The sequence below is a fragment of the Callorhinus ursinus genome, unplaced genomic scaffold (assembly GCF_003265705.2).
Source record: "Callorhinus ursinus isolate GAN/ISIS: 27379988/994484 unplaced genomic scaffold, GSC_fseal_2.0 scaffold6, whole genome shotgun sequence".
In the NCBI taxonomy this organism is placed as follows: domain Eukaryota; kingdom Metazoa; phylum Chordata; class Mammalia; order Carnivora; family Otariidae; genus Callorhinus; species Callorhinus ursinus.
The window spans coordinates 37,829,736-37,857,707 of NW_027397068.1; the positions used below are offsets into that span (position 1 = coordinate 37,829,736).

Genomic DNA, 27,972 nt, shown 5'->3' on the forward strand with positions numbered 1-27,972 from the left:
ATGCCTACTCAGAAAACTTAATCTCTCTCAACTTCCATTTTATTATTTGTAAAGTTGGAGATTATTTATGATGTACCTACTTCGTTGGGCTGTTTTAAATATTAAATATGATAATAAACATAAAATGCTTAACAAAATTTCCACTCACAGATGTTGATGGAAACATTTTGCAAAGAATATTTCCATGATGCAAAACCTTATTGAGAAGGCAAGTTGGGGAAGTGTTTCCCTTCAGAAAATCTTTTATTTCATGGACTACATGATGACTTTCCCTGTTATTATTCTAAAATGGTGCTACTTCCTAAAAATATTTTAATAAACTACAAATAGACTTAGCTACTTTAAAAGTGATATGTTGAGTTTTTGAGGGATTGCTCAAATATGTGTAGTCTGTGCAATCTGTGAAGGTTAAATTACATTGGGAATTCTCCTTTTTGTTTCAGATCATGAAGGTCTAAGGATAGTGTGTCATATCACAGGGGGAGGTTATGGACAACAGTAGCATGGTCTGCTATCCTGGTGCGTTTAATTCCAAATCCAGCGTAATAGTTTCCATTTTATATATGTGTTCTCTGTGAATTTAAACTTGTTATTCATAGCAGGTTCTAGGTGTATTCTGTGGCGATTCCTGAAAGATTTGTCTATCCCTTTCATTTGAAGTAATTTTTCTGTGTTATCAACAGTTCACACAAACATCAAGCTTTTCCAGAATTTATATTTTAATCTCTGTTACATTAACAGATTGTAAGTGAAGAGTGACTGCAAAGACTAAGACTATCAGGCCTTACTTACCTGGTCAGGTACGCCCTCCCCGACTCCTGCCCCACTGGGACATTATTTCTATAGTTTGCTCCTTGGAGTCTGAAGAGGTCTGTTGTAACAGAGGGTCACTATGAGGTCCAAGTATTTATGAAAAGGTTGCTTTTGGAGATTTGTGAGGCACATCAGCCTATTAAAATCTCTGAGGAGTCCTGCAGTAGAGCAAGTTGTTTGATCCACTGTTTTTCTCTTTTGTTGCATAATACCTATACCTGGTATCTTTGTGTTTGATGAAGCATGTTTTACGAAACTTTGCTCTGGATTACAATCCCTCAGCCGGGGCAAGAAAAAAACCTGAAATTGCGTTTAACAAAGTTCTTAGAGTTGATTTAGAATGAGAAGAATTGGGTTTGAGCTTTTATGCTGCAGTTTTACAGCTAGAAAGCATTGGGCAAGTTATTTCATTTCTCTAAGTCTCAGATTCCTTTTCTGTAATAGCATAAAATACCCAATACGTATCTCCATGTTTTCATAAATATTATATAAACTAGTATCAATGAAATGATATATAATAAGCCAGTGGTTGATATTTATTGATCCAATACTTCCCTCATAGAGTTATTGGGGCTTACTTAACATACACATGTTAATGAGCTTAGGTCTCCAGTGTCTTAGCCCATGATAAATTAGAATTAGAAAAAACAGCTAAAAGGTAGTAAGGCAGTTAGAGAACAGAGACAATAAGAACAGCAACCCCAGAATTGAAAAGCAGACTCATTATATTGATATGTGGCAAGTAGTCATTGGTTATAGTTCATCAAGAAATGGTTAAATGATGATAGGAGGCTCCCATTTAAAAATGGACAGGGTATAATATTTTAGGGAAATACCACAAATGTTCCTTTAGATCAAGATCTCTTTCTTACACATATTTGAACATCTGCATTTTGTACTAAGGTCAGGACATACTGAGATCTCTAAATTTCTGCTTAATATTTTCAGTGTTAGTTAACTGGTGCTTTCTTTATTTAGAGTAATTTTTCTTTAAAAATTCTAGATTAACAGTGTTGTACTCTTTGAAAAAATAATACTGTCAAACAACTTAAAATCTGATTTTTTAAATAAGATTTTATTTATTTGAGAGAGAGAGAGAGAGCAGGAGAGATCATAAGCAGGGGGAGAGGTAGATGGAGAGGGAGAGGCAGACTTCCCCACTGACTAGGGAACCCAATGCGGGTCTCGATCCCAGGACCCTGGGATCATGACCTGAGCTGAAGGCAGACGCTTAACCGACTGAGCCACCCAGGCACCCCTAATGTCTAATTTTTATATAGGTTACAAATAGAATATAATATGTAACATACATATTCATTAACAATGAAAGTATAGGAATTATATTTATTCATAATGAATATATTTGTGATAGCCTATTGAGAGAAAAGAGCAGGTTCTCAAATAATATAAAGACATATTTATTTAAAAATATATACACAAATAAAAAATTGGCCAAAAACTTAGTGTTGATTTTGTCTGGATAGTGAAATTGTGGTTAGTTCTTATCTGATTGCATTTGCTTATCTTTATGTTCCAGTTTTTCTGCCATCCATGTATAATCCAGTGTGGAATACTTCATACTAACATAACTAAAAATAAAATCTTTACCCTGATATTTTTGACTGTCTTAGTCCATCTGGGCTCCTGTAAAAAAGATACTACAGATTGGATAGCTTATTAGCAACAGAAATGTATTTCTCACTTTTCTGAAGACTGAGAAGTCCAGGATCAAGGGGTTGGCAGATTCAGTGTCTGTGAGGGCCCACCCTCTGTTTTATAGATGGCACCTTCTCACTGTGTCCTCACGTGGTGGAATAGGGATGAGTTAGGGATCTGTGTGGGGTCTCTTTTAAAGAACACTAATCCCAGAGGTCCCTGGGTGGCTCAGTCAGTTTTTTGGTTGCTCAAATTCCTTTCAGGCCCTCTGCCTACTTGCCTCCCTGAGTGTCATAGTCTCTGAGGAGAGAGTGGACTGTTTCTCATCCAATCAGTCAAGTTCTTACCCGAACCGGATTTTTTGAAAGATAAAACATATACATCAATGAACATCTGAAACCCATTAATCTTAACACCCCATGGGACTCTTTAAAAAGTTTCTGCCTCATATTTCAAATAGTTAAGCAAAATGAATAAAATGAAAAGAGAGTAAGAAGGACCTTGTAAAAACTGTGAACAGTTTTGTAGATTGTCTTTCAGCTGGGGTCTCTAAGCAAACATGGCTCTAAGCTTTTTAATGATTATTCAGTATTGATGCCATGCCATTAGTGACATAGAAGGGATATAAACTGTTCTCAGCATACCATCTCTTACAGATAAATCTTAGAAGGTACCAAGAAGGACTCATCAAATATTACCTGGGAGACATGGCCTTGAAAGCATAACCTGTGAACATAATCCGTCTGAGACAGCACTTAACTCCAGGTAAGAGATAAATGACATAGCCAATAATGCACAGAGAAATTTTATTATTGAGAAATTTTATTATTCTCCTTTATTCAGACTTTCTTTTGTCAGAGAGAACAAGATCACAGGCTAAAAGTTACTTTCCCATAGCTCCTCCATAGCACTCTACTATTGGTCATTGTGTTTTATTCAATGATGAGGAGGGTGAGGGTGAGGAAGAATCTTGAGTTAACATCACTGTCAGATTATTAATTCCTTTAAAGTCCTTGTGATTTGTTGCCCTTAAAAAATTAATGAAGTATTCATGTTACACTGGTATGGAGCAGTAAGCCTGGTAGGCTAGTTGCTGGTCACATGTGGAAGGATAGACTGTTCACTGAGAGCCATGTATTTCAAAAGTTAGGTAGTTTCCAAATGCAAGCAAATTATATGGTTGAATAATTTTAAAATAGATATTGATGCCTTTTTTTTGATTATCAAAGGGGATAGTCTTAGGCTTCTAGGCAGAGGTTTCTATTTCTCTCATTCTCTTTTACTTGTGTTTTGCTGATTAGCCAGATAAATTGTGGATTTGCAACAGTAACCCTGGCCAGGGATGGTCAAAGGGACTCAGTTCGTACCGATACTCCTCTTGTTCCCTTAGCTCACTTGCTTTGCTTTTCTGGTGCTTTTGTTGTTAGCTCCTTTTTTTTGGTCTGTTTTTATTAATTTTTGTTCTCTGACCTCCCCCCTTTCCTTTTATTTTCTCAAGTGTTTCTCCTATGTCTTCTTACTTTTCCCATTGCTTTTTCCCCATCACGGTTCTCATCTTCCCCCCCCCCCACCTCAGCCTCAAATTCCGCGTTCGCTCACCATCTCCTCCCGGCAGTGCCTGGTAGTTTCCTCCTCTCTCATTGTTTCTTTTTGGTTCATTTTCTCCCTGCCTTCTGACCCTCAAGGAGCCACTTCTGCAGAGTCTTATCTAGGGCAGGGGCTGTGACAGCAAGAGTCTCTTATGGCCTGCTTTGCTGAGATCTGGCGTCTTGACAGAATCAGAAATCAGGGTTTAATGAGAGGTGGATTTCGATTGCAGGGTAAGGGCACTGCGTGCAGCCTACTGTGATGGGCACCAGGGAATGGACACAGCACATCTGTAGGTCCTGGGCTGATTGGTGTGTTTCGGTGCTGAACACTTTCATGCTGATTATAACAGGGCAAAGTTAGAGTCCCTGGCCACTCCATCATTCAGCTTATGTCATACATTCTTCCCAAATGAATTTGCACAATTTGCTGCCTTAATCTCCCCTCTCTTAAAACTCCTTCAGAATTCCAGTTACTGCTTTGTGCAAATCCTTAGCACTTCTTTCTTGCTGCTGGATGAAAGTCCATTCCAACTTTTCTTCTTTTCCTGACTCATACTCTTACCATATATTTATTGATGTTTTCTCCCAAAGTGTCCTCATTTTTTGAGAGACTCCCTCTAGCTTTTCTAGAATGATTTACCTCAATTGAACAGCCCCATCCATAATCCCCAAATTTTCTGTGCCCTTGGTAAAGCTCAGCTTTATTTTATGCTTTCCCTATGTATTAATTTTAATCTCATCTTCCCGTCTCTCTAATAGTATCAGCTCTGTTTGTAAGCTTTACACCCATCTTGCCTATGTCTAGTAAACATTAATTTTTAATGAGGATATAATTTCACACTTTAAAATTTTTATGATTAAAGCAATCTTAGTGATTCTACTGATGTGTATAAATAAAAGTACTACAAGAGGCAGTGTTCATAGAAGAATTTCATAATATTATGTTAAATTTTTAAGGAGTAAGTAGTCTTATCCATGCTCTTTTCCCACAAAAAGTACAAGGACAAAACACATTCTTTGGTAGTTACGGTCTCTATCCCAAGTCTGGAAGTTCAACTTTCCTTTTAAGTCCTTCACGTGAGTGTCTTTAAAAGTGGTCTGTTGGTAGAATATACAATAGTTTCTGTGGTTTGGACCATTCAGCTCTTTCTAGGAGATGTCAGGGGCTCTTTTATATTTTTAAATGCCTTTTGTTTTTGTGCCTATGGTATAATTTCCCAGATTGGTTTTTGGACACTATGTTTAAAGTCAAAATCAACTGGATACTTCAAGTACCCTATTGAATAGTTGCTAGGAGAAACTGATGTTTTGGATCCTTAATAGACATTTAAGCAGACATGTTTCCTATAATACCCATGTCCTTTTCAGAGAGCGTGTTCTAACAGCCACTGCTGAGTGGACAGCCACCCATGTGACACCCACTTCAAACCAGCCACAGCTTGACATCAGTAGTCTGTGTGGCCAATCAGGTTTTTTTCTCCTAGAAATTTGGTGTTGGGACTCTCCCTAGTCAGCATTTAAATTTATAAAGGATGTTAAGCCAGAACAGGGAGTAGCAATCTTTGACTGACATGTAAATGGGTAGATAAATCTGGACAACACAGAGGGAAGATAATAGAGACATGAAGACAGAAGCAGAAAAAAGACTTGGTGGCATGGGAGACAGAGACCAAAAGCAGGCAGTGACAGACATAGAGTGACAGACACACATATACAGAAATAGAGGCAGATACATCTGTCGTTTAGGGGGAGAGACAAGAAAAGAGAGAGGAAAGCAGAGAGAGAGACACATTTACATGGAATAGGTATCCCAGATCCTAACTGTTCTCCAGTTCCTGATTCCACCCTTACCATGAGGACAAAGGTAGAGCTTCTAGTGCTGAAGTGTGTTGAGTTGATTCTATTCCTTGTATCAGAAGATTCCAGCATAAGATAGAGCCTACCTCTAGTCTATGCATGTCTAATTCAGAATACCTCTCATCGTGACAGTTCTGTGTTCCTCCCATGAATTAAGGGTTCATGAGTCTGTCTCTGTATTTAGTAAGTTGCCCAAGCTCATTAGTACTCATTATCATAGTAAATCCACAATGAGGACTTTTTTACTGAATGATATTGAAATATTGCTGCCAATTTTTGTAATTTGGAGTGCTTTGTTTAATTCATTGGTTAATCAAAATAATACATCAGTGTTTAAAAAGAATTGCCTAAAAATAATTAACATTAACCGTGACAAAGATTCAAATGATGGTCTATCATGTTCTAAATGACCCATGTAAAACATGTCTTTTCCATGAAAATAACCTTACCAATTCGTTTTAAGTTAAAAAATATAAACTGAATAAACTAATTATGTGTCATATTGTCACACTAATGTTTTATTTTATTTTTTAAGATTATTTATTTATTTATTTGTTCATTTATTTATTTATTTGAGAGAGCGACAATGAGAGACGAGGGAGAGAGAGCACATGAGAGGGGGGAGGGTCAGAGGGAGAAGCAGACTCCCTGCCGAGCAGGGAGCCCGATGCGGGACTTGATCCCGGGACTCCAGGATCATGACCTGAGCCAAAGGCAGTTGCTTAACTGACTGAGCCACCCAGGCGCCCCTGTCACACCAATGTTTTAAATTACAACTTCAGTGGTTTTGTAGTTTTGCTATCTCTTAACTTAAAAAGTTATTTAGATATTTTAGCTCGGTTAGAGTATAAACATAAGAACCTTATACCTATTTTTATGTAAGTACGTATATAGATAATATTAAGTAAATAATTTAAATAATACTGAATTGTCTAATATTTTTGCCTTCAAAGAAATTCCATGCATGGTTTAAATTTGAGAAACTTTGAATTAGGTAGTAGTTCCTAAAATGCGAGTTTGTTCTAAATTCACTTTACTTTTCCAGTTCTTTGGGTAATGTTCCTAAAGCAATGTTACCAGGTGTACTTAATATTTACTTACCTGCGGTAGGCTTCCTTCAGGGTTAAATACATTTATTTTGGACAGTTCAGGGGGAATTACTCCCTCTCTCTCCTCTACCCCAATTTTCCCATCTCTACATTTTCTTCAGTAGATTCAGTCTTTTCTCTGAAAACCAAGAGGTAGCTGGTCAGTTCTCTTGGTTTGAACACTGTATCAGTGAGGCCAAGCCTGCAGTGTGAAGATAGGAAATTAAGTAATTTCTATTTATGGTTAGTCTGCCTGTGATGGCTAGTCAGTGCTCCTGAAGACATTGCACTATGGTTCATCAGGGTACCCATTGCAAATAACCCGTCTCAGCTACAGGTAAAGCAACTCACTATTAGACCAAAGCATCATTTCTGTATTTGCAGTTCAGCATACCATTGTGACTTCACAGAAAAGGGATGCAAGCAGCATAAGTAATAGGAGAAATCATCACACAGAATTTAGAAACAGTGACAAGCAGTACTCTCCCTTTACATCCTTCTCAAGCCTCCAGACATCTCGGGAACAATACCTACTCTCTCTGAGACAAATATTTTGAGGTGGCCTAAAATTAGGCCCACTTCCCTATGGGTCCTAGGAAAGGTCACCCTCACAGCCTGTCCCTGTGTCGGTGTAGTTTCTCCAGAGACACAGAACAGAACCGACCAGTAATATACATATATTATAAAATATTATATTTTATATTATTTTAATATATATTATAAATGGATACAAAAATATATTTATATTTTATATAATTATAATATATAATATTATATATGATATATAAAATATCATATCATATATACATATGGCAACATGATTCTGGACTGGCAAGTCAGAAATCTGAAAGGTAGGCGGGCAGACTGGAAACTGTCAGGAGGAACTGATACTGAGGCCAAGTTTCTTCTTCAGGGACATCTCAGTTTTGCTCTTAAGGCCTTTCCACTGATTGAGTGAGGTCCACCCACATAATCAAGGATAATCTCCTTTACTTAAAGTCAACTGATTGTAGTTGTTCTTCTGATCTAAAAAGTACCTTCACAGGAACACCTACATTAGTGTTTGTTTGGATACCTGAGTACCGAAGCCTAGCCAAGTTGACAGAAGAAACTAACCATCAGAGTCCCTAAATCTTATCCGTCTTAACGCCTGCTGACTGGCAGGACACTGGTTTCCTCTTCTAAGATGCCCACAGAATCTCTAAGAGGGGAAGATCTGATTCACATTCATTTGAACTGCTATACCCAGCTGTTCTCATCTCTTGGTGGCTCATGGCCTCCATGCCACAGCTGTTTTCAAGTATCTTATGCTTTTATGAAATTCCTTACCCTCTGCTCAGACTGCCCTTCCAGTGGTGCTAAGGCCTTGATCTTTAGGACCTCCTTTCCTTACAACCCCCTGTATTCTCTTACCTTTGCCAGTACTTTGGCTGGTTGGATCCTTTTGCAGTGGGGGTAACTCTAACCTCTATTCTCATAGAATTTGAACCCTTTATAGACTTACCTTTATTGAATTTCTGAAGATTACCATAAAATTTTATAATGGGAGTAATAGGCGAATTACGGGTGAATCTCTTGGACTCCCTCCATATCCCTTCTTGTTCCTATTCAGTAGCAGCAGTACAGTCCCCCTTGGCAATTGGGATAGATTACCCCAACAATATTACAAGTTCCATCTCTGTATGTCAATTCAGTGGCATGAGAGCCCTAAAGTAATAGGAAGAGTTAACTTTCAATATAATAGAATTGTGACTCCATTTCTAGTTGGAAGCATCACTCTCTTAGGAGCTTGTAATTCCAATTTTATGGAACCCAACAGTACGGGAGTAAGAAAAAAAAAATCTTAACACAGAATATTTCAGGTTTCGTATTGAAGGGCTACTTCCACTTCCACCCTTTGGTTCCTAGACATGAGCATGGGGCAGAATGGGGGGACAGTATCATATATTGGTCACTGGTTTACAGGACCATAATCCCACCATCCTCAGTTGATGCCATAGCTGAGCCTTCATTATGCCATCTGCTTCTAGGTGATGGCACATGTGGTAAGGCCAGTGAATTCCATAAACATAAGCCGATTGCTTCTTTTGTTTCTTTATAAAGTAAGTTGCTTGGTTGAGGGTGATGTTTTGCGGAATGTCGGTGAAAAGGGCACAGATGAGCGTATATATAGATTCCTATGGTCACAGTAGCAAAGTGCTACCAACTGGGTGGCTTAACACAACAGAAATTTATTCTTGCACAGTTCTGGAGGCTAGAAGTCTGAAGTCCAAATATCAGTAGGGCCACAGTCTCTCCAGGATCTAGGAAAGAATCAGTTTCATGCTGTTCTATGAAAAGAAGGTATATGCAAAATGATCTCCAAAGGCTGAAGGAACTCTTAAGACTGACAAAAATGACTAAGCAGTATAGCTTGATGAGAAATGGTTTATTAAGGGGACTTATGGACAGAAGCTGTCTTGGGTAGTAGCAAGACCAGTAGATCTCCACAGCCCCACCTCCAAAAGACCTGCTTTTATAGTCCTAGAGGCTGGGTAATACGTACTGGGGACCACCCCTGGGAGGCCATCCTAGGCAGACCACCTGGGAGGAAATGTTTGAGAATCAGTCATATCTCCAGCATAGAGCAAAGGAGTTAGGCCCCAAGGGTGTACTTAAAGGTGTGTTTAAAAAATTTGGAAGTGGAGGGGTGTCTCAGTCAGTTAAGTCCTAATATTTCATGACTATTCCAAGAAATCTATCCACATACCTCTTCCCAAGAACTTCTTGTCACCAGTCCTCTAAGCTTGTTTTTCAAGTCTCTGATGGACTAGGCATCTCATTAGTTTCTCCCAAGAGTCATTAGGGATCCATATCATGGAACATCTCTCCCTCCACAAAAAGTGGAAAACCAAAAAAAAAAAAAAAAAAAAAATACTACCTTAAAATTGCCCCCTGGGAATATTTTCCTTTAGGACTCTCTTTCAGACTGCCACAGATGGGGCAGATGTCCACTTCTGGATGAGGTCAACAGCCATCAAGCAGCAGATAATTTTTCTTCTTTGGCTAGTAGTCATAGATAGCTAACTGCCCATGAGACCACAGGTATGGTTTAAGGGACTCTTGACTCAGCAGTAGGAACAGGTGCTTTGAAGTCTGATTCTGTTCAGCGGGGTTATTTGAGTTTTTTGGATCTCTCCAGGCTTTTTTAGGTATATTCCACTCCCATTTAATTATTCAATGCTGCTGCACACATCTACTTTGAGTATTTGGTTGACCAAATAATACCCAATTTATGACAAGCAGCTCAGGTCATATAGTCCCCTGGTTGTTGCACTCAGGTGTTATTTGGTTGTACCACAGTCAAGTAGCAAACCAGAAATAACTTTACAAATGGAAAATAGTAGTTTGTAGAAGAGAGTTTGGTTTTGCCCCCGAATATTATGGTCTGTGCTATGTTTTTCCTGTTGTGACACACTGGAGCCTCCAAAGGGTATTTCTATTTTTAACAGAGTTCAAGTACCATTTTAGATATTCTAGCTTACCAAGTGTAAGAGTTGGGGAAACTTCCATCACAACTTGGACCTATTGCTAACTCCTTTTTTGCTCTGGGCAACAATTAAAACTGGTATCCTTGTGGATTAGTCAGGAGATGGGTTACAGCATTGCTCCCAAATGTAGTATATGTTTCCTCTAAAATACAAATACTTATGCCAAATTTGTTGCCTCTCTCTTCACAGTAGGAAATTCAAGGTGCAGTTAACTGTTGCTAACTCTAGAAGGGATACCTACACATGTTCTACACCAAAGAATTACTCGAATTTTTGCAATGTGGTAGTATCCCAAAGCTTTTTGAAGTTTGTCTCCTACTCAGTAGCACACATGGTTTTACTTCAATATCTAGGTGCTTGTGACCTGTTCAAGAGGTCCAACTTGCATAATATCTTCAAATGTAACAGAATGATGTTTTCTGGGATTTTAACATGGTAAAGACTCTTCTGGACTATATTATGACAGAGACTAGGAGAATTGACATAGTCCTAAGGTAAGACACTGAAGGTATAATTCTATTTCTACTATCTAGATAAAGATGAACTGTTCCTCATTGTCTTTACAAATTCGGATGGGGGAGAAAACCCCACAACAAATGAAAGCATTTCCTGGATCAATAACTACACTCTAGGAGCCAGCAATTGTGTTGATTTGCTCTGGTAAGCGAACCACATCTGGATCAGCAGCTGTGGCTGGTAGCACCAATAATTCAGGGTCATTTGAAAGCATCCATTTGGTTTTTGTACCAGACAAACTGGAGCATTAAAAAGAAGATTGGGAAGGAATTTCAATCTTTGGTAATAGCACAAATTTCTACAGTTTTTCCAGGGTATTGCTTTCTGTTTCCTTTTTGACAGGGGAGATTCCAGCGGCCTTACTTGGTTCTTCCCATCATAATAACATTTACTCCATGGGTCAGAGAACCAATGTATGGATTGTTCCAGTTCTTAAGTATAATTATTCCACCTGTGCAATCAGGAACAGAGGAAATAACCACTGGAATCCCACTGACCACTGAAGGTGGATATGGGCCAAGATTCCATTTATTTCTTGAGTTTGTGCCCACACTGATTAGTGCTAAATTATGGCCTGTAAGTAATAACTCCTACATGGTATGGTTATTCTTTCTCCCAGTTCACTGTGACCCTTTTAAATGGCTATGGATCTTTTGGGGGAAGGTGTGGAGGAAGATTTACAGTGTATTTTTGTGACCACATTTCAGTGATTCCTTAAAAGAAGATAGCCTTCATCTCAAAAGATTCTGGGTAAAAGGCCATGAATTCCCACTATAGTACTTTGATTTGGTTCTTATTGGTCTGATAATGTAGACTAACTGATATTATAGAAGGTTGACAATCTATTTCATTCCTAAGATTCTCACAAAAAAATTATCTATAACCATATATTCATGTGGATCAAAATATTTGTATCGCCATTCTGCTTTTGTGGTTTATTGTGATACTTGTGCCAACCTCATCCCTGCAATTGAGCACTGCCACCTGGCCTCAGCCACTCCAAGGCCACTGAGATTAGGGAGCCCAATTCTTCTGTAGCGTCTCTGGCCTACGGAAGGCAGCCACAACAGAACTTTTTGGGAATACTGGTGCTCACTACCAAAGTAGTCTTAAAACTTTGGAGAAGGAAGTGTCCTTTTGTCTCTCCTGAAGGTATAGTAAGGTGTGGCTGAATAGGTTACAACTAATTGGTCCATTCCAGCATCCCTACCTTCTTAAGCTTTTGATTTCTTTCCTTTTTATTGCAGAGAAATCCCAGCATCTCAATCTCATTTATGCAAGTCACCACTGAGTCCAGGTTTCAAGCATACTATTAGAGCTAATCCCAGGTGTTTCAGCCAACATAATATACATTTAGAATCTTAGATAAACTTTCCTGTATTGATAAATTCTTTTTGAACCAACCTCATTCTTTTATCTCCTTAATTTAAACCCTTAAGAATCCATTTCTAAACATGTTTCTTCCCACTCCCATTTCCTGACTATAAAAGTTGTCAGGGTCCTATCTCCCTTTTGGTGTAGAATCTAGCTTATCCTTGAAAATACTTTGCACTTCTCCCTCTGGCCATGGAAGTGATGAATGATGGTGGGAGTTAACCTTGAGGAGAATAGGACTGTCCTTGCTAGGCAAGTGCTCCCGATGAAGGCTTTTGCAAATAGTTCTCTCAGATAAGCTGGAGGGACTGCTTTAGCTAGCAGTGAAGATTCAGGGGTCTTTGAAAGTTCAAGTTAAGGACCTCATCTGAAGTTTTAGGATTCTACTTTTTCAACCAGTGACTTACTGAAACAAGTCTCATAGATTATAGTTAGAACCCTAGTTACAAAGGAGTGGGACCCTGACTTAAAAAGGGCTGCTAACCTTAACTTTAATGTGAACTCTCAAAGTGCACTGAATATATGTATTTAATCAGTAGTGCAACTCTGCAACCTATATTCTCAGGTTATGGTTATGATCATTAATTATGTCTGTTCTACATATACATGAGATACATATAAAGCTTATTAGAAACCTCCTGGTTTTCCAGCCTGCCTTGAGTTAAAAGTTCACGGCACAAAGCTTTTATTTTATTTTATTTTTGTAAGTTCTCCAGTAGAGTGAGAAGCAACCTATAATCTTTATCACCATAATAGGGAAATAATACAGACACTTAATCTCCCAAAAGTTTGTCCTCTACTATTACCCATGTTCTCCCCCGACCTGAGTAGGGAAGTCATCTTTATGTTATGAAATAGTATATATGGAATCAGTACTTGAATTTCAACCTCAGGGTCTGTTTCTTGAGTCCACTCCTGAACCCAACTACTGTTATCAGCCAGGGGCCCAGCAAGAGACAGAAGGCACATTGATGGAATTCAGATAATTTAATGAAAGTACTTGTTGGAGATGTGTGGGATTCAGTAACATAACGAACAAGAGAAGTTGAGGCACCTCCAAGTAGCAATATTGGAAGGTGCTACCATCTCTAAACCTGAGGGGAGGAACAGCTCACCAAAGCCCTGTGACAGCCAAAATTGTGGAGGAAAGGCCACTTGGCAGAAACTGTGGTCAGAGGGAGTCACAGCCACTGTTAGAATCCTAGCATTGAAGCAAAGCATGAATGAACCAAGAACAACATTCATCTCTTTCTCTTTTCCCTTTTTCTGATTTCCTACTGGATTTCCCATAGCCCAGGCAATGCAGTTTGCAGGAGCCAGCCTTTCTGGCATACAACGAATACAATGGAGAGTGGATCCAGGTCAGGGGAGAATGGAGAATGGCAAATGAAGACTAATTACTGTGGTTGGGGGGGGCACAGCAGGTGGTGGTGATGGCACTGGTAGGAGTAGTCTATGCAGTAGGGGTAAATTCAAGGAGAGCCTCCTACTGTATTCAGAAATACTTTTCCCTTTTAGTATTGCTTCTGGTAGAGAATATGTATTTTTTAGGCTCATTGTGTCACTTTAACAATCCCTTTCCACATCACATGATACCCCAGTATGTCAAAAATTCTTTCCTATGGGCCTCCATGGTCCCCAGGCAAATCAAGAACTATGGCTAGAAACTTTAAATGTCCTGAAGAATTTTCAGACAGCTAAGGTGATTGTATATGGTTGTAGCATATGAGAGCCTCCAGAGAGATCATTGCCTAGTACATCTGAGTTTCAGCCAAGATAACCTGTTAAGAGTAGTGAAGTAAAAGAAAATTAAGGTGAGCATTACTTGGAAGCAAAATTAATTTATAATGTGATGTGGCAGCAGAAAAGCTGAATGCTTTCTGAAGAACTATATGAAGAATAATCACAGTCCTGAGTATTACTTCCCACACAATTCAGTTACAATGCTTCAGACATCACATCTGACTTTGAATGTCTGAGTTACAATGAGTTGCAAACGTTTGGAGGAAGAAACGGTAGTAGAAGGAAAAAATGTGCAATTAAATCAAAGTAAAAAGCCTTACTAGCCAAAAATATCTACCACCTTGCCACCCCCCTACCCCTGCCCCCCACCACCGTCCAGCTAAGAACCAAAATGAAATAGGTCAATTGGCTTGTCTCCATGACTGGAAAAGAAATTTTTAGTACCCAAATAATCATTAAGAGTATAATGTGTTTAAGACACATATTAAATGATGCAGTAGAAGCTATAGGGAAAATGCACCTTGGGCTTGAAAAAAATGACTCTTGTATCAGTAACATAATCTTTTTCTGAGAAAGAAAATCAGTAATACATAGATGTGTGGAGGGGATGTTGATTGTCTTTTCAAGAATAACTTGTTTATTCATAGCTGTGCATCCCTTTCAATGAGGCGTCCCTTAACTCTGAAGGTGAAAATTCAAACTGGGGATAGATCTGAAAATGAGGAAACAGGAATCTTTACTCTCCTTCCATTCCCATAAGTAGAACAAATTTAGCTGTATTTTGCTACAGGCAAGTTTGCTGAACTTGAATAACCTTTACATTGATTGCTATAGACATTCAGGTAAGATTGCGAAGCTTTTTCTGTGGTGTTGCAGTTTTACATGGTGTAGGTTTTTGGTAATTGTGTCAATCTACATTGCTTGCCTCAGACTATCTCTATTTGAGTTGCTCCTTTAAATAAGACAGTGGCTTTTACTTGGGTTACTCCGTTTTTCATTGCTCTGCTGTGGGGGAGGGCATACCAACTTTGAAGCCAGTTGACCCGGGGCTTCTTCTGCTTACTAGCTGTGTGACCTTGGCCACAAGTTTAGCTCCTATGAGCCTTAGTTTTCTTTTTTGTAATATGGGATTATGAACGCTTATAGTAATGTTCTGAAGATTAGGGGAGATAATATATATAAGACATCAGACATGGTTGGCATATAGTGGGGATTCAATCCATGAAAGCTTCTGCAATTCTTCATCATTTTCTTATTTCTCAATTAAGGAATCAATATGCCTTTCTTGAGAAGTAGAATGGTCGTACTTCCAGGAGAGAGAATGTTGGCAGGGCAGGAACTTGTCTCTGTTGCCAGAGTTAGACACCATTTGACTAAAGTAGCTTCTCCATTTCTACTTCTCAGAATAGACTGATTCAGCACCCCCTGGAGACCTTAACTTCTTCCCTAATAAATGAAAAGTTTGAATCTGAAGTCAGGTAACATTTGCCTTAAAGCATTGTCTTAAATAGATTTTTCTTTCCTGCTTAAAAGGAAGTCAGGAAAGATTTATTATAAACGCTCTCAAGAGACCTCTTCCAAATTACTTCCCCTTAAAGAGGTAGTCACAAAAATAAGCACTGAATGCTGCCTTAGAGATTGGTAAAGTGACAGCAAAGCCACTTTCCACATGTTTATTGGTGAATTTGAGCTGAGTCTGAGTATGCTAAAAATTAGCCTCAAATTTCACATTTGATTAAATTAATATCAACATGTGAAGATAAAGATAATAATTCATTTTTTTAAAAAGGTACCAGTTACTAAAAAAGAGAAGTGATAAGCTGGTAAGGAAGCCAGATTATACTAGGTGGCTTTATAGTTCTATCTTTAAGGCCAGTACCTCTTTAAGAGATGATTTCACCAATATTTAGTTAACTTATATTTATATTACATTTGATTCAAATAGCAATTCTGAATTTAATTAAAATAACAAAAATATGCTTTTGTTTTACTCTGACACTTTATAAATCTTTGCAAATATTCTTTTAATTTGGGGAAGTGGGGATAAAAGTAAAAACATGAATTTCTTTTCAGATGCCTCTTTCTACCTGAAGGTTTTGAGTGATTGTTGAATTTTCAAAGGAAGACAAAAGCTTGCATTTTGCAAGCTCGCTTCATCTACACCCTAAACTCTATCAACAGCTTAACATTCACTGAGAAGGTGTGTTAATCTATCTAGCGATTTTTCCTAAATTGACCTCTTTGAAACATAATAATAGCCTCATAAATGAGCAAATAAATGTCAGGAAATGTTAGTTCCCCTTACAGGGTATGATCAAGTGTTTCTTTTCTAGTTTAATAATCCCTTATACGCAGTACAAAATGGCAAATTGGAAAGTATACTGAACATGACATAGAAACTTCTAGGTTCTATTCCTGGTGATTCAATTATTTAACATTGAAGCCTGTAAAAGTCACTGAAATTTTCTGAATTTCAGTTTCCTTATCTGTGAAATGGACATACCAACTCTTGCCTGTGATAGCTATCTATGATCAGTATGTTCTCAGCATTCATTTCTTGTGGACTTCTTGTCCAGCAGAAGCTAGAAAGCTGAAAATCCATATTTCTCAGGCTCCTTGCTGCTAAGGTTTGAAAACAAGCTAGATCCTATCATTCAGAAGTATTTATTCAAGATCTATAAGATGGGAATGATAGGGGCACCTGGGTGGCTCAGTTGGTTGAGTGCCCAGCTCTTGGTTTCAGCTCAGGTCATGATTTCAGGATCATGAGGTCGAGCTCTGCGTTGGGCTCTGTGCTCAGCAGGGTGTCTGCTTGAGATTCTCTCTCTCCCTCTGCCCTTATCCCCACTTTCCCTCTCTCTCTCTAAAATAAATAAATACTATCTTAAAAAAAAAAAAAAGATGGAAGTGATACGGAAGCCATCTTCCTGCAGCTTCGGCTTTTTCTTTCAGAAAACAGGTTACAGATATGTGGGGTTTTTCTCCAGCAGTGTTCCAGTGTCCAGCTCTACTAGTAGCTAAGGTGACAATAGCAGATACCTTCTCATTTCCAGATCACAGCTATAGCAGAATGTCCTTACTTAGTTCCAGTGGTGGCCTCTTGATTCTTACCTTCATATTTTGGCAGAGTCAGCAGCCCTGCTGGTATTCCAGTTGTGTAGAATTCAATGTCATTCCTGGATGCCCAGCCTAGAGACTGCTCCTTCCAAATTTCTAGTTATTTTGTAAACAAAATTTCTTGTTTTAAGTTCATTTCTCTTAACACACCTAAAGTGGTTCTATTTATTTTCTTGAACCCTGACACTTGGCCTAAAGTCTTGTGAGGATCGTAGGGAATTTATCACATATTTTAAGATGCATTGTTAAAATGTTATAGGAGTATAGGAATTATTGTGATTAACACACACAAGATTTTCCATGTTATTTGTCTGGTGGAATTTAACCAAAACACACTCTGTAATATATCTCCTGAGGCTGTAAGAAATTAGATTGAAGTGGGTAACTCTTCACAGAGGGAAAGGAATTACTGTGTAAGTCACATTCAGCTTTCTGCTTATGGTGTGGCTGTGTGGCAGAGTAGAGTGGCCTGGGTGTGCAGGAAGGTGGCCTTTTGCTTTTGGAGTAACTTGGGGTCTGGCTGTGTGGGAGCATTTGGTCCTGAGTGATTTCCTTCCTTCCACACTCTATCCCTGATCTTAGCTCTCTTTGACTAGAATTTTCTGCAATGCTTGTGAATTAGAAGTTTCTAAAAGTCAAAGTACTGGGCTATTTCTTGCTTTCCCCTTTTTCTTATAAGTGATGTCCCTCAGGAAACTTAAGGTTAGAGGTTTTGCAATTGTAAAGGATTGAGCCAATTCCTAACATCGTTAGTTATTCCAAGATGCAATCCCGGTATATTTCCTGTAAGAGATCAAATTACTCAGTTAGAAAATATGATGATTCTTAAAACATAACAGGAAAGTTATATGTGCTAAATCAGCACTCTGGGTCTCAATATTTCTGAGTTATGATTAGCTTGTCTCAGTGTTACCATTCAGTTCATATAGCTGCCTTTAATATTTGTGGCTTTGGATTTGTGGTTAGTATGGTGAGTCAATTATAATTTTTTTCCTCATCCTTGGAGAAAATCAGATTTATAAACAGTGGACTGCTCTGATCAAACACAATCAATTTTAAAGGAAAGTTGTTCCTGGTACTATTCTGAATTGATAAGCATTTACTAAAAAACAAATGTTAGTTTTACGTTGAGCAAGTATGCATATTTTATGCTGCCGTATATCACAGGGATGCTGAAGAGGTTTTTGATTGCAGCACATGGTGGAAATTAGAAAGATAACACCTGGTAACCCTATTTAACTGTCCAGTGGCTGTAATATCTGGAGGAGTAAAGCAGGATTTTACTTTATGGATTCTTTCTACTTTGCCTAATGAAACACATAATTGTACAAATTCTGATGTAGTCTGTGTTTCTCCTAGCAAGAGTTTTTCAAATCTAAGCTGAAGCCACATCTATGGATGAGGTGGACCTACATGGTTCAGTGGTTTTTCTCAACACTTTTGAAATATAACTTGTTACCCAGGTGAATTAAAAGATAACTTCGACAGCTGAAAATTTAGAAAATCACATTTTAAAAATGGTTTAGAATTTATCTATGAATGTAGTAAATGTTGGACAAGGGTGAAACCCTTCTCAACCTCTGTTAGTATTTAGATATATATCATCTGCAGGCCAGTTTCTGTCCAGCTACATCTCTCTTACCACACCTATGTCTGTACGGTGATATTTGCAAACATGTGTATATATACAGATACATGTGTACGGTGATATTTGCAAACATGTGTATATATACAGATACATGTGTAGAAGGATGAAATTTGAAATAATAATGATGTACCATAATAACTTGTGATATCAAACAACATTTCCTTCTCTCTTCTGTTCCTCAAGGCCATTTCCAATTTAGATCATGAGTTTTTAGGGAGCAGGGAGGAGCTACTGGGGCAAATGCATCTGTTAAGGTGAAGAGCTGAGGAGCCCCTTTATACTGCCCTTTTCATGCATACAGGGCTTTGAACCATGTTGGATGTAGAGAGAGAAGAATCAAGTTTTAGATGAGAAAGAGAGAGGGAAAGCCAGCCTGGCATTGTTTTGCTCCCCTGATCGTCTGTGCTGAATGCTAAATGGGAAAAAAGGATGGGCATATAAGAAGCCCCTAGGGAGTGTGTGTGGATACCTGAGAAAAGGAGGTGGGTGTTCTGTCTTCTGGCTGCATTTTAAAAGTGGCAGCTGGGCCGATGTGCCCCACACCATCCTGCACTGGTAATTCAAGGGAGATAGCCACATGGTTCATTCAGATGTGAGAGGGGCCTCCAGCCCTCCCAGTCTCGAAGGTGTCACCTGGTCCAAGAGTGACATGTCAGGGAGTTGCTCCTAACAATGGACTAAAACATGAACTTCATGACTTACCTGTGAGAAGCGGTGAATGTGCAAGGCCCGGCAAAAGGAGGAGACAGTAGCAGAGCAGCTGCATCTCTGAGATATCACCCTTCCAGGTAGCTGCCTGCAGCCAGCTGTGGCCCCTGCCACAGCCCCTTCTGATGTGGCCGAGAGACCACAGACCACAATGACGTGGCTGTGAAATACAGTGTAGAAAGTAGGCTGCCCCTCCTCTTCACGACCTCCCCCCACTGTAAGTAGACAGCCAGCTACCGTCAGTGGAAGGCAGGGGCTTGATACCCTGGGACAGTGAAAGCCAGAAGATGAGGTGGGAAAAAGCATCTAGGATGCACTGTTGCACCAAACTATAACTGATGTACACAATCTAAGTTGTCTGTTAACTCACTGGATGGGGTAGAATTGTAGTGCAAGAACTAAATTAAATTGCCTGAGATGAGTCTGGCTGTTTGGAGATCCAGCATTAGAAAATAAAATTAGTTCAAGGAAAAAAGCATTATATTTTTAAACACCCAACTTTATAATTGTATAATACAGTCATGTTATTTGAATAACATATATTTATTTTTTTTTTCTGAAAATGAGATTATGGTGTAAATGCATGTAATCTTTGTTTGCATATATATCAACACTGTCATTTTTAACAGGTGTCTAATTCACATGTTTAAATTCATGTGAGGTCAAAGATATTTTTCTTCTATGATTATTGCTTTTTATGCCATTTTTATATTTTGCATTTATGATATAATATATAAAATTCTGTAATATCCTAAATACCTAAATATCTCTCTATCCTTATAACACTCTTTTGGTTTTACCTTTTTTATTATTATTTATTTTTTGAAATATAGTTGACACATAATGTTACATTAGTTTCAGATTACAATATAGTGATTCAGCAAGTCTATATGTTATTCTGTGCTTACCCCAAGTGTAGCTACCATCTGTCACCATACAATGGTATTAGAATACCATTGACTATATTCTCTATTTTGTACCTCTGACTTACTTATTCCATCACTAGAAGCCTGTACCTCCCACTTCCCTTCACCCATTTGATCCCTCTACCCCACCTCTCCATCTCTGGCAATCATTAGTTTGTTCTCTGTATTTATGGGTATATTTCTGCTTTTTGTTTCTTTGTTTTGTTTTTTAGATTTCACATGTAAGTGAAATCATATGGTATTTGTCTTTCTCTGACTTATGTTACTTAACATCATACTCTCTAGGTCCATCCATCTCATTCTTTTTTTATGGCTGAGTAATATTCCATTGTGTGCATGTATATTATATACCTATTACATCTTCTTTATCCATGTATCTATCAGTGGATGCTTGGGTTGCTTCCATATCTTGGCTGTTGTAAATAATGTGCAGTAAGCCTAGGGGCACATGCATATATCTTTTCAAATTAGTGTTTTCATTTTCTTTGGGTAAATACCAAGTAGTAGAATTACTGGATCATATGGTATTTCTGTGGTTTTACTTTTATATTTAATCTTTAATTTATTTCCAACTTAGTTTAGGGTAAGGATGAAAAGGAATCTACCTGATTTCTTTCTACATTTCTCACTCAGTGTTCCAACTCCATTTATTAAATTATTCATCTTTTCTGTATCAACTTCAAAATCAGTCTTTATTTTTACCTACCATTTTTTATATATTTGTGTTATTCTGTATTTCAAAAGTACCATACTTTTTAAATTATGATAAATTTAGACTACATTTTAGAATCTGGAAGGACAAGTCTTCCCTCATTATTCTTTTTCATATTTTTTTTGGATTTCCAGAGACCTTTAGGATAATTTTTATCAATTCACTGAGAAAATACTGGTATTCTGACTAAAACAGAAACAAATCTATAGCTTAATTTGGGGGAGAATTTTGTTTTTATAGAGATGTTCCTTTCTATCTCATAATCTGCATGTTTTCCACATACTCATTTTGCTTATATGCTCCTGAGTAAAATTTTACAGTTTTTCTTCAAATAAAAGGTCTAATATCCTGTGAACTTAATTCCCTTTGTAATTCTTTTATATTTTGTGTTACTATTCTAAGTCAAATGTTTTTGCTCTACAGTTTCTAATTTTGAAAATGTATTAATTTTTGGTTTAATTGTCCAATTTACTGAATTTATTTTCTATTTTTAATAGCTTCTTCATTGGTTTATTAATTTTTTTTCCTAGGTGGATAAATATTTAAATGTTTTCCTATATTTCAGTACCTTTCACTTGAATTTCATTTTCTTATATAATTGCATTGGCTGTCTGATTCAGACTAATCATGTGTGCCTTATTTGTGGATAAAATGATTATTATCTTTGGCAAATGAATACCGGCATTAATGGACAGACATACAATGTTTTTTTTTTTTTTAAGGATTTTATTTATTTATTTGAGAGATAGAGAGCACTAGAGAGAGAGAGCAAGCATGAATGGGGGGCAGAAGGAGAGGGAGAAGCAAGCTCCCCAGTGAACAGGGAGCCTGATGTAGAACTGAACCCATCTCAGGACCCTGGGATCATGACCTGAGCCTAAGGCAGATGCTTAACCAACTGAGCCACCCTAGCGCCCTGACATACATACAGTGTTTAAGTGTGAGGCTGGCTGGAAGAATTATGATTGATTTTTAACATACTACATCTTTCTACTCATGCTTTGAAGAGATTTTCCTTTAGGAGTAGATGTTAAATTTTATCAAATACTCTTTTTTAATGTCCTGAAAATCATTTGAGTTTTTCTTCTTATTTGATTTATTAACAACATGAATTTTATTAATACATTTGTATATGTAACCTATATATTCTTGAAATAAATACAAAGGATATTAACTTTAATATATAGCTGGATTTGATTAGTTAATTTTAATTTAGGATTTTGATTGATTATATTCATTATTCACATTAAGGTAGGCCCCAGTTCTGCCATGGGATCAGAGTTGGATATGGTAAGGAAGATATTGGGAGAACTTCATTGCGTACCTTGGTGTTTTGGAAGGCAGTGATGCAGGTGCCAGACTTTACTGTGGAAAAGTCTATAGACTGGTTAGAATTGCAGGCATGTCAGAGTGAGCAAGAAGTCTGTACTTCTAGAGTTTGTGGGGCTCAAATAGAGCTGCTGTTGGCCCATTGTGTGAATTAGGAAAAAACATCTCTTGCTCCAGGCACATATAGTCCCATTCCAGGGTGTGCAGTTAGATGTCAAGAATGAGGGCTTCTCATTTGTAGAGAAGTGAATGCAGTGCACAATGTTTTGTGGTAGCTTTGGGCAAACAGGCCAAGTATTTATCAGGGCTAAGGAGACATTTCAGAAGAAAGCCCCATGAGAAATATTTATAAAGACCTCATTAAGTAAGACTGTCTGCAAAGGGTGAGACAGTCATCACGGAAGAGGAATGCTGGTTTGATAGAAAAAGAATGAAAACAAAAAGATTGTTATTCTTAGTGATACAAACAAAGTTTGTCCATAACCTATGGGCATGACTATACAAGTTACGTATGAAGTTACCAGCCAGTAGTTATGGAAAAAGAAACTAATTCTCTACTTGAAGTAAAATGAAGACAAATGTATGCCAATGTGGGACAGGACATGGCATAAAATTGGCAGATCTTATTGAATGGCCAAGGAGAAGGAAGGAAGGAAGGAAAGAAAGAAAGAAAGAGAGAGAGAGAGAGAGAGAAAGAAAGGAAGAAAGAGAAAGAGAGAAAGAAAGAAAGAAAGAAAGAAAGAAAGAAAGAAAGAAAGAAAGAGAAAGAAAAAGAAAGAAAGGAAGGAGAGAGAGAGAGAAAGAAAGAAAGAAAGAAAGGAGAGAGAGAGAAAGAAAGAAAGAAAGAAAGGAAAAGAAAAGAAGGAAGGAGAAAGAAGAAAGGAAGAAAGAAAAGAAAGAAAGCAAGTGGGCGAGCCAAGGAGTGAATATGCCTTTGCCTATGTTTGAAAGACTCCCCACTCCCTGCCAATGGTAGTGTTTTCTTGAATTAGCCATTAACCTAGTTTTTGTTCCAGGGAGAAAAAAAAAAAAATGATCTCTTGGTTTTAGGTTAGTGTGTGATTTACAACTGCCCTCTGTGTGTTTAAAGAAAAAAAAATGGCACAGTATATTACATGGAAACTCTGGAAGTCAACACTCCAAATTTGTTCCAGAGTATCTGATTTATGATAAAAGCCTGGGGCACATTGATGCTGCCCGACCCCATGTGAAGTTGCATTTGGTATTTGGACTGTGAGTAGAATTTCCTTCATTTTCAATAACATGAAACTCAGCAGTAAATTTTCACAAGATTATTGTAACTTGGACCAATTGGAAACTATCCTTAGGGTTTACTGAGCAGTGTAATGGCAAAAATTTCAAATCTTAGGTGATAAACAGTAAAAGAAAACTCCCCCTATTTCCTTCCTGAAAAATTCTATACAAATGGAATGATGCTTCTTGCCTCAGTGTCTAGTCTTTGGATCTTTATAAAACCACAAAGAAATAATGCCTTATTAAATGTCTAGGGTCTTGAATTTAAGTGGCTAGAATATCACTAAAAATAGATTAGTGTACGTTGCCTAGGTGCAAAACTTTATATCAGAGATAAAAGGGAGGCAGAAATCCCCAAATTGTTGTAACTTGAAAAATGAAACAAATTTAACCTACTGCAAATGGGCCATGTGGATGTAAGAAAGGACATATTAATCAAACCTTACCAATTAAGGAGCTGGTACTTCACTATTAAACTCTGAGATGAATTTCGAAAGCATGGCTTGATGGAATGGATATTTACGTTATTAAGATATCATAGCAACCAATCTTTATTTGTTCCGAATGCTACATAGAGGTCGTGTTGAAAGTTCTCAGCTGATTACCATCGTGACAATTAAAGATGATTTAGCTTGTCCTAACTTCTCTGAAAGCATCAGTATCTAGAGGTAGGAGATTCTTTCTAATGCTAAACAGTAATGTCTTCTGCTAAATACATGAGAGATAAATGAATTAAACTATTGCTAATGATTCAACAAATAACTTCAAACCAATTTTAATTAATCTTAGAATTTGTGAAATTTGAAGCGAAGGTCCTACTGTTGTCTGCAATGATTTTCAATTATACTTTCTGAAGATGATTTATCTCAGGGTGTTATTTTCTTCCAGTTTTTGCTCTGATTACAATTGCTGCTTTCTAAAATGCTGCAGATTTGGAATTTGAGGCTATGTACTTATTATCACTTCTATAAACAGCTTATAATGCTATTAATTTGTACTTTTCTGTTTTTCAATTACCAAATTAGCATTTATGGAGCATCTGCTCCTGGAACCCTATTTTAGGCTTCTCCCCTAGTCTTCCACATATCAAAGCCCTATCACTCTTCAGATCAGTCACCTAGAAGTCATCCTTGATTCTTCTCATTTTCTCACAACTCAGATGCAAAACTCAGATGCAGACCATTAGCAAGTACCATCTTCTGGCTCTACTGTCAAAGTACATTCAAAATCTGACCTCTTCTCATTTCTTCAGTCCAAAGCATTAACACCTCTTGCCCAGTCCCTTCCCTTGTAATATCTCCTGACTGGTCCCCCAGCTCCCATTTTTGCAACATGCTAGTCCATTTGCCACATAGCAGCTACACTAGTCTTCTTAAAAGACAAATAAGATTATGTCACTCCCTTACTCAAAACCTTCCATAAGCTTCTCATCACACGAATATAAAATCTAAACTGCTTACCACAGCCCAGATTGACCCTACATAATCTGCTCTTTCTAACCCCATTTTATACTCCTCTGCCCCTTACTCACTCAGGTTCAGCCACACCATCTTTCTGATGTTCTTGGAACTCACAGGGCTCATTACCACCTCAGGGCCTTTGCGTTTTTTGTTCTCTCTGCCTAAGACATTCTTCTACCCAGATCTTTCAAAGTTTTCCTTAATATATTCAGGTGTTTGCTTAAATGTTCTTTGACCATTTCATCTTAAATAACCCTATCTTTATCAGTTTCTAATCTCTTAATGTAATCCCTTATACATAAGTGTTTTTATAGCACTTTTTCCAGCTCAAGTTTTCATATTTGTTTGTTTACTTGTTTCATCTTGGCTCTGCCCCACCTATCACATCCATATTCAGTATAGCTGCATGGGAGCAAAGACTTTATCTTATTTTCTACTGTATATCCCATGTCTAGCAGAGTAACTGACACAGCAGACGCTCAAAAAATATCTGATGAATGAAGGTATGAATTGATAGAGTAAAAAGGAAGGACAATTAGTGATGGAAATGAGTTAACTAAAAGTCAAGGTATTTGTTGCCAGGGAACTTTAGGTCTAATCACAGGAGAAAACCCACACCAATGCAAAAGAATATAAAGCATTACGGATTGAATGCATAATGTTCAAGTAAGGCAGAGCAAAGCAGGACAGTTTATTATGTATATTACATGGAGCCATCTGTCTTCCTCCTGTTTCTTTTGCATTTCTCCATACTGCCTCATATGGTCTCTGCACATAAATGTTGACTATGACTAATTGATTATTTTTAAAAATATGCAAGTATGAGTAGAAAGGAATATTGAAAGTAAAACTAAAGTCAAGGCTTGAATTACTCTGAATTACCTGTGATTTTATTTTTCCATGCTTGTTGACAAACATGTATGAATATGTATTGGCTTTTGTTTAGCTGCTGGACATATATCAGAGCAAATTTTTATGGCATAGTACAATATTTTCAAGATACTACTAGTTAAAAAATGTACTTAAAAATCTCAATTCCCATTGCTTTATTCTACTCTGCTGTATCTGTGATCCTTATAAATTTTGGGGAATTAAGTTATACACTTTCCTTGAGAATCAAGTTTGTTGTAACTTGCCGCTGTTTGTAGAGTATAAATGAATAACACACAATTTACTGAATTGATCGTTGATTCAGAAAATTGTTGCTCACAGACTTGGGCATAAAAACTTGAATAAGATAGAGTTCCAGCTCTCAAGAAGCTACCATGCATTCTTTTGTTCACCTAATGTTTTCAAACAGTTGAGAACTACAGATTCCAGGCACTGTCCCAGGCATTGGGTATGCAACTGTGAACAAGGCTGTCAACGTCCCTATAGTTAGAGAACTTAAGGTTCTGGGAAATAGAAATTGCATAGATGCTGACAGATGTGATTTTATATAAAGGAAGAGAATAGGACAGAATGGGAGCATATAATGAGGAAACCGACTTAGAGCCTTCAGGGAAGGCTGAGGAGCGGCATTGCGATTAGTCCCCAGTAGAAACTTAAGGGCAAAGGTGAGGGCAGGGGAGAAGGGCATGCAAACAAATCATCATAGTGCAGTGTAACCAGAGCTTTAGTAGAAGAAAGGAAGTGAGTACAGAATCTGCTGGTTGCACTGAAAAAGGAAAGATAAACAGTGTCGTTTGGCATCGGCACAGCCTTGCCCTAGAGGATTTGCTTGGGCCTCAGGAGTGTGGATTTGCCAGATGGATAAGGGGGTAGGATTCAGTGTGTGCAAGATCTGAAGGTTGTAACACTGTAGGAGAAAGTAAACAAGTGACATGACCCATCCTCATGAAAAGTGGACCAGTGGAGTGAACTGGTCTAGGGAGCCTGGCTGGAATTCTGTTTTTGTCCACGTGTTAGGCACCATGACATTCAGAAAGGTGATTAATACTTGGGAAGAGTGCAGGGCGGTGCCCTGGGCTGATCTGGCCCAAGAGCTGCCTGCAGCTAATTTGTGGCATGACAAAGTGCCGTGTGCCATGACCTGAGCCAGGACCAGCTATTCACCCTTGCCTGGTGGCCATGCTGGCTGAATAATGGGTACAATTATATAACAGAGGATGGGCTTCTGTTCTAGACAACACTGTACTTGGCCCTGGACTTGGAAACAGAAATAGAGCTAAAAGCTTTTCAAAATGTTTGAGAAATACCTAAACGAACAAATTGTGTTGTATAAATGTGGATGATGTTGGTGTTATGTAAGTGTAGTTTAGGTTTTTTTTTTTTTAAACATAAGAAATAAACAGGAACCATTACGTTTCCCTTCAAGAAAGATAGCTTAAAAAATTGGTTAATAATCTGCTCAGTACTAATAAAGTAGACAATCCTCAAGAGATGTGTTTTTCACAAATAACAAAATGCGTATCTAGTACTGACATCCATTTTTGTGAACAAATACCGAGTAGATTGGGAGGAGAGAAATTCATGAAAGCAACTGCAATTCTCTAAAACAGTTTTTTGTTGTTGTTGTTTTTTTTTGTAAGGATTTTATCTGCTTTAGAGAGAGTTGTTATTTTAAAGGACTGTGATTTTCTCCGTGGTGCCCTGTTTTGAGAACATGGATTTACTTGGCTGTTACATGCAGTTGCTTGCCTTCAGCAGCTC

The 27,972-nt window shown here is 37.8% G+C and overlaps 2 long non-coding RNA genes across 2 annotated transcripts in view; one reads left to right on the plus strand and one right to left on the minus strand.

Annotated features, from left to right (window-relative positions):
• The first annotated feature begins 453 nt into the window (after positions 1-453).
• Positions 454-27,972, plus strand: part of LOC112815598 (uncharacterized) — a 37,781-nt gene continuing 10,262 nt past the window's right edge. The window contains exons 1-3 of the long non-coding RNA XR_003206026.2: positions 454-519; positions 3,126-3,234; positions 10,887-11,027. This is a non-coding gene — a long non-coding RNA (uncharacterized lncRNA). The remainder of the gene's footprint in view (positions 520-3,125; positions 3,235-10,886; positions 11,028-27,972) is intronic.
• On the minus strand, positions 5,074-7,182 carry LOC141372908 (uncharacterized). Its single transcript, XR_012378427.1, has 3 exons — positions 7,017-7,182; positions 5,855-5,964; positions 5,074-5,156 (listed from the first exon to the last, which is right to left on the minus strand). It is a non-coding gene; the product is annotated as an uncharacterized lncRNA (long non-coding RNA).